Genomic DNA, 8,221 nt, shown 5'->3' with positions numbered 1-8,221 from the left:
AAGCTCAACCTAGACCATGCATTTCCCTCATTTTACAGGGAAGAAACTATGGGGACTAATATGTGAAATGACTTGTCTATATTTAATTATACTGAGGAAATGGATCTACTACCTATACCCTCTGATCTTCCTATTTGCCACATATAATCATTGGGCAATATTTGATTCTATTCCATTCTATTTTTGTTAGCTTGTTAACAAAGATTAGACATAGGTGCCATGACCTTCGTGGCGGGGTTCAGAATATGAAGGAGGGGCTGACGCACAAATGAAAATGTTACACAAGAAATATGAATTTAGAAGGCATTGGGGGCCACACCTACTTCTGGCCTAGTTCGCCTTTTATTTACTTGAATACACATTTGCCCTTTAGCAATGCCTACAGGCATATCAAAGGTAAAGTTTGGTAAATAGTAAAAGGATTATCAGGTTAGGGATTGGCTTGAGCCAACACTATCTCAACAAGAACAATCATGCTTAGCATCAGCCCTGCTAACGCCCAAGGTCCATCGGCCTTCCATGTTCCTTGGTGCACTCTCATGACAGTATCAGCAAGCAGTGGCTTCCTGCACATAGGTTTTGTGTGTGTGTGTGTGTGTGTGTGTGTGTGTGTGTGTGGTGTGTGCAGGGGCATGATGGACAATCAAATTGTTGTGTGTGTTTTTTTTTGTCAAATACTTATTTTCTTTAATTTTTATTTACATTATATTTTATTTTATTGTTAAATACACCCTTTTTTAAAATGTGCTATTTACATAAATCTGATATTAACTACTAATTTTTTCAAAAACAATGAATAAAATTTTCCAATATTTTAAAGAATGTTATTCATGAGTAATGACCTCTTTCTATCTTCTCTAAATAAACACTTTGGAAAATAACATTTGAAGAGACATTTAAGCCTTTGGATTTTTTCTTAAGCTATTTTGTGATATGTGTAATGTAGTTCTTGTGATTTCGGATGTATTAAACTTTAAAAATAGAAATGATTTTCTTGCTATTACCCCCAGAGTAAGAAGGGAAAGTAGACAGCAAGAAGAATACATTAGAGCCCATGAGTGTCTCCCCATCACTATGTAAATGCCTAACAATGAAAGCACCTATGGCTAAAAATACATTTAAACTAATCAATAGAAAATTCTTCAGGTCCTCAGTAAATATCACTAATTTCTCTGGTCCTGGCCTGAGGCAAAAAAAAAAAATGAATAGCTGAGTGTAGATTGTGAAGATGGGTCACAAGGAAGTAGAAATATTTGTCAGCTAAAGATAATCATGAATACATGATTCAAATAAGAGTGTAAACTGAATGGAAGCTAAAACCCATACTATATTTTTTATTACATTTGGAAACTTGTGACTATTAGATCTCACTAAAATACAAATTATTTTAAAACTAAATATAAGATCAAGAAAAAGTAGCTACTGAATGTTACCTATTCAAATGCATTTCATTGCAATAGATTATAAAATTATGAATATAGATGATGATTAGGATTTTGTTTTCTTAATGAAGCTTTGAAAGCTATAAAGCTGCTATTACACACTTTTTGAGCTTCCGGTACTGCCCTAGGTAAGCACTCAGAGGTTTTATAATTGCCTTCATGTCTAGATATTTCTTAAACATAAAATCTATACAAGAACCTACTATGCTAGTGATGATACTAAGGTTTATTTTGAATAGTCTTAGTCAACTGAAAAGTGACTTCATTTACATAAAACAATGAATACCAAAATAAGGACCAATGGCAAAAATGAAGACTATGGAATAGACCAGAGTCCTACCGAGGTTCAGAAGGAAGAACAGCTAACCCTGGGTTTATAATATAACTATATCCTGTATAGGTACAGTAGAGAATGGTGTGAGGCAGGAGCCCCTTTTGGGTTACATAGGTGTTATAAGTGGTTTTCTTCAGAGAGAGGTCAGTTGTGTCTACTGACGTCCTATTACAGAATGGAGTTATCATCCCTGCATATCTTCAGGGATGGTAGTAACAAGAGGCTCTTATGTGGAAATAGGCTTAACTGAAACTAACTACTTCCTGTCAAGCAGTTCCCGAAGGTGGAATCAAAGAATTCAAAGGAAACTGCATTCAAGAGGTATGATCAATGGAGACAAGAAATTGCATCTGAATGGGGGAAAAACACCTGAAAGGGACTTGATGCCCACTGTCAACTTCATGAGATGACTCCGGTGGTTTCAGTTATATTTATCTAATTAGATTAGTTCTTAATTTAAATTAAACTCTCTAGAAAGTTAAATATTTGATTTTGAAATGTATTTAAGTTCACAATTTACTAATACATTTAAAACACTGGGATTCACACTTGAAAAGCCATGAAATGTCATATAGCAGCCATAACATATTTCATCAGAGATCAAAGTGAGCAAATCTTTTTTTTTTTTTTTATTAAATCTTTATTGTTCAGATTATTACATTTGTTCCTTTTTTTCCCCCCCATAACTCCCCTCCTCCCAGTTCCCGCCCCACCCTCCTCCCTCACTCCCCACCCACTGTCCTCATCCATAGGTGCACGATTTTTGTCCAGTCTATTCCCACATCCCCCACACCCCTTTCCCCCCCAAGAATACTCAGTCCATTCCCTTTCTATGTCCCTGATTCTATTATAATCAACAGTTCATTCTGTTCATCAGATTATTTATTCACTTGATTCTTAGATTCACTTGTTGATAGATGCATATTTGTTGTTCATAATTTGTATCTTTACCTTTTTCTTCCTCTTCCTCTTCTTAAAGGATACCTTTCAGCATTTCATATAATCCTGGTTTGGTGGTGATGAACTCCTTTAGCTTTTCCTTATCTGTGAAGCTCTTTATCTGACCTTCAATTCTGAATGATAGCTTTGCTGGATAAAGTAATCTTGGTTGTAGGTTCTTGGTATTCATCACTTTGAATATTTCTTGCCACTCCCTTCTGGCCTGCAAAGTTTCTGTTGAGAAATCAGCTGACAGTCGTATGGGTATTCCCTTGTAGGTAACTGAGTTTCTTTCTCTTGCTGTTTTTAAGATTCTCTCTTTATCTTTTGCTCTTGGCATTTTAATTATGATGTGTCTTGGTGTGGTCCTCTTTGGATTCCTTTTGTTTGGGGTTCTCCGCGCTTCTTGGACCTGTAAGTCCATTTCTTTCACCAGGTGGGGGAAGTTTTCTGTCATTATTTCTTCAAATAGGTTTTCAATATCTTGCTCTCTCTCATCTTCTGGCACCCCTATAATTCGGATGTTGGTACGCTTGAAGCTGTCCCAGAGGCTCCTTACACTATCCTCGCATTTTTGGATTCTTTTTTCAATTTGCTTTTCCGGTTGGATGTTTTTTGCTTCCTCGCATTTCAAATCATTGACTTGATTCTTGCGCTCCTCTGGTCTGCTGTCGGGCGTCTGTATAATATTCGTTATTTCAGTCCGTGTGTGCTTAATTTCTAGTTGGTTCCCCAATATAAGATCGAGGGTCTTATTAGTTTTCGTGTAGATGTCATTAAGTTTATCGGCAGCTTCTAAACAGTTCTTGAGAGACCTTAAAAGTGTGGTTCTGAACTCTATTTCTTCCATTGACAATTTTGTCCTGTTTCTTTGTCTCCGCATTTTGTTATGCTTCCTTGGTGCACCCCCTAGTGGTCTTTGTTCGCAGTCTTATAGATAAATCTTGATTGTTGTAGCTAATTCCAGGGAGGGTTTGACCTCCAGGCCAAGTGGCTATGAGAATCAGCTGTGTCAGCAGTGAGAGAACTTCTGTCCTCTAGGGAGGTGCTAATCTAGCCTTTGCCTGAGGCTATCCGGCAAATGCCTCTGTGCAGGGCTTGGGCGGGGCGGGTCGCACAGGATCAACAGGGTGGGCCGGAGAGAGCAGTTATGGCAGCTCTCAGTCCTGTCCCAAGGGGCTCTGCCTCTCTGAGTCCCAGCACCCGCTGCAAAGCTGGGAGAGAAAGCTGCACTCGCTCTGACCGAAGCCAGACAGTCCCGCTTCTCCCGTTTGAGTCTGGGTCCCTAAAGGCTCGCCCGGATCTGGTGCTCAGAGTCTGCGACTCCCTCCCGATTGAAAACGCCAACCGCGCCCTCCGCCGCCAGCCCGCTCCGCGCACTCCGCACCTCAGAATTTGACTTCAGCACTGCGCCTCCTCTGAGTGTCTGTATGCGTTTCTCTTTCCTCCTAGTTGTAGGACTTCCACTCAGTCAGCGTTCCTGTGGTTCTGGGTGATGTCCCTTCCGTTTTTTGGTTTCACTTTTGAAGTAGTTGTTCAAAGCAGCAAACTCCGGCATTAACCTATGCCGCCATCTTGGTTCTCCCCCAAAGTGAGCAAATCTTAAAGACTATAGAGACCTGAAAGTTAGTTTTCCAAATGTGGTTAAAAAAAAAGTGTTGTGTTTTAGCTTCATTCAGTTTATATTTATTATAACTTTAAAAATTAAAGTTTATTTAAACTAAAAAGCAAAAACAAAAAAGCAGTTTGCCCATACGTTTCTCTCAACCTGCCCAGGAATCAGAGGGTCACACAGAGTTCATCCCAGCCTTCCATCATGGTGATGCCAGGAAGGAGACACATGTCCCAGAGCTCACCACTGTCATGACCTCCAGCCTCACCCATGCTGACAGCACCTTCTCTCTTCTGTCTCTGCCCCTGCAACCCTGCTCTGGACTTGGCCCCACCCAAACATGACTCTTCTCTCCCTCTTCCATCAGGAACCTATTGTATGTAGATTAGGGACCATCAGGGCTGAGAAATGAGGGTGAATGACAAATTCAGTCCTTCAGACCATCCTCTCAGCAAGGACCAGACAGGGCCCGGGGAGGGCAGCACTGTCCCATGGCACAAGACAGGCGAGGCCCCGACTGGACATGGTGTCAATTCTAGGGGAAGGCAGGAGGAGAAAGAGGGAAAGTTAAATGTCCTGGAGTCAAAGGATTTGTACAAGAGGAACAAGGTTCCCTCTGGGCTCTTCCATTGCCATCGAAAGACCCTAGCTGGGCCAAAGTATATAAATCGATTATAGCACTTCATCTGTCAAATGGGCCCACATTGCTACTGCTGTCTCTTCCCAATACAGTTGTGCATCTGAGAGGGAGGTTGTGCAGGTAGGAGGGGTTGTGCAGGTCATACCCGGGACTTGTGAGGATCACAACCTGCTTTATGGTGTGAAGGGACAGAAACAGGCAGAGAGGAAATGGAAAGCTGCTCCAGGTGGGAGAGACGCAGAAACATAAAATGTGTGATTCATGCTGGAGGTGAGGCTGAGTGAGAATACAATATTATTTTCCTAGAGATATGACTCCTTTAATTTTGCTGGAGTTATTTGCTTTGTACAGTAAACCAGAGACTATTTTTATCAACCTAGGGGAGGAAATGAGGGCCCAATCCCTGGGTTGCTGACTGGGAAGTGATTTATTTGAAACAAAGGTGGACCCTTTGCTGATAACAGAGTCTGAAGGGGGCCCTGGGCCCTGCTCTTGTCTGAGCTCAGCACCTCAGTCCTCAGTGACATGGGGACAGCTGAGGGCACCTGGGCTCCGCTAAACCAGGCCCAGCCACACAAAAGAAACCAACACCGGGCCGGGCGGGAAGGACATCCTCTCCAGCTTTCCTGGGCCACCAGCCCTCCGGCCTGGGCTCACAGAGTCCTAGGTAGCAGCACCTGAACTGCCAGCGAGCACATGGACACGTTGTGCCTGACGTCCGCCCAGGCCTGTCGTACACTTCCCAGTCAGGGTCACATGGTGCAGGACTCATCAAACAGACCCATCTGCAGAACAGTTGTATTTGGATTTTCTCAACACAGCTCACACTGTTTGGAAGACACAACTCATCTCTTTGCAGATTTGCTGTTTGATTTGCTGGAGTTTCCTGACAAAGAGGAAACAGCCCTTCCCTATGGACAGCATGTCTGCCTCTTCTATTTCCAAAGCATCTGCTTTCTTAATTCCAGGGGGACCATCCAGACACCTGACATCAGCCTCTCCCTGAACCTCAAAGGCAGCCAGGAGGGGAGCTGCCATCCAGGAGGGGTAGCCGGGCAGCAGGCCAGTTAGTTGGGGGCTTTGGGAGGGGTTGACCCACACTACCTGACCCCCTCTCCCTGCAGGCTTGAAGCCAGGAGCAAAGAGCATGGGGCTGCCCCACATTCAATGGTCACAATTCCTGGTCCCCAAGTAAGAAATGAACCAGAGCTCAAGGATTAGGATCATCAGAGCTTGCACAGCCCTGAGATGGGGTCCCCTGGCACCACCGGAAGTAGTACCAGGTGGGTGAACATGAGATGAGGTGTCAGGACCACTGCCAGTCAACTGGCCACCAGAGGCCTGAGGGCAGGCTAGTGGGGAAAGGTGGACAGGAGGCACATCCTAGTGTGAACCGGGTCTGCTGTCAGGATCCTCTCCCCCTCTGAGGCAGCTCACAGAGCAACTACTGCATTTCTGAACCAAAAATTAACACACAGGTTTTGACAAAAATATTTTTTTGTCATTTGTGAATTTATATATTTGGGATGTCCTAAAGAGATTTTAAAAATCATATGTAGCCCTAGCTGGTTTGGCTCAATGGATAGAGCGTCAGCCTGTGGACCAAAAGGACCCAGGTTCGATTCTGGCCAAGAGCACATGCCTGGGTTGCAGGCTCCATGCCCAGCAGGGCGTGTGCAAAAGGCCGCCAATCAATGATTCTCTTTCATCATTGATGTTTCTCTCTCTCTCTCTCTCTCTCTCTCTCTCTCTCTCTCTCTCTCTCTCCCCCCTTCCTCTTTGAAATCAATAAAAATATTTCTTAAAAAATAAAAATCATATGTATTTATATGTAAATCAATCAGGTTTATTACAAAAATAACATTTTATAAAATCTGAAAAGAGCCCCTCACTCCCGAACTCATTGAACACATGTGTGCCCCTTCATGTTCCTCCGTGGACCTGGGTCTTTGGGGGGAGGGCCTTCACAGTTTACCTTTCAGGAGCTGAAAGGGGCTGGGAGACAGACAGGAGAACAAGAGCCACATTTTATTTCAGAAGATACCCAAAGCCATGGAGAACACAGGCTTGGTGATATGAAGAGGGGGTGACAGGGACTACATGGGCTCCTATTCCTGCCGTAACAAATAACTCAAACGGAGTGGCCCTGCACTGGGCTGCATATCGGGGCGCGCTGTACTGTCTGTTTCTGGAACAGACAGATAGGAAGGTACTGACATCAGGTCAGGTCTTGAGATATGGTCTCATGGTCCCTCCTCAATATACTGTGCTCTCTGTTCCCAGAGAACATAAATAGGAAGGTGATAATGCTATACTGTATCGGAAACAAATTGCATAAATAAGGCTTTGTAACTTTGTAGTTTTTGCAAATAAATAGGCTGTAACACTTGCAGTCATTGCTGCAGTTCAGCCTTTGCTTTGGCGGAGTGCTGGGACTGCAGACAGCTGGCCAGCTTAATAAAGCTTCCTAAATTTAAATTCTGAGTCTGTGGTCTATCTCGCTAAGTCAACCCATAACAGGTTCACAAAGGTAGGTGAGCGGGGTGGATGCCAGAGGTGCCAGGGAGCTGACAACTTGTGGGAGGCAGGCAGACCAGTTGGCCAGGCCCTGCCAAGACCCAGGGACAAGGGTGTTGGGGGGACCTGGGATGAGGACAGTCAGCTAAGAGGGGCTGGCACATTCCAGATCCAGACCCAGGTTCAGGGGAGCGACCACCTGTGGGAAGTGGAGAGAGGAGGGGTCCAGCCTGCACCCCAGGTTTTGGCTTCTGTGATTGACAGCTGGTGGCCTTGAATAAGAAGGCAGCCCAGAGGAGTCAGGGACAGTGGAGAAGCCTGCAGCCCGGGCAGGGGGTCTAAGGCAGCGACCTCAGGCCTGAAGCTCAGGAGCGGTCAGTGCTGGTGAGCAGGTGGCTCAGCCCTGCAGAGGGGCAGGGAGGGGGCTGCCTCCACGATGGAACCCAGGAGCGAGCACACAGGGAGCTTCAATGAGTGTTTGTGGAAAGGATGAGGGGCGACCCAGGGACTGGCCAGTTGCGCCCTGAAGAGATGTCCCAGACGGGAGAGAATCAGGGGACAGAGGCTGAGAGCTCCCAGGGGTGACCGGTCAGGTTCAGACCCTGCAACAGGCAATGGCGCAGGGGAGGCGGCCTGCAGGGGTCCACACGCTCAGTCTGGCTCCCAGCTTTGGGGAAGGCAGCTCGCGGAGGGGGCAGCTCCCCCAGGGGCAGGGCCTTGGAAAGAAGGGGAAAGGA

Source organism: Myotis daubentonii, chromosome 9 (assembly GCF_963259705.1).
Source record: "Myotis daubentonii chromosome 9, mMyoDau2.1, whole genome shotgun sequence".
NCBI classification, from domain to species: domain Eukaryota; kingdom Metazoa; phylum Chordata; class Mammalia; order Chiroptera; family Vespertilionidae; genus Myotis; species Myotis daubentonii.
This window is presented reverse-complemented; position numbering follows the sequence as displayed.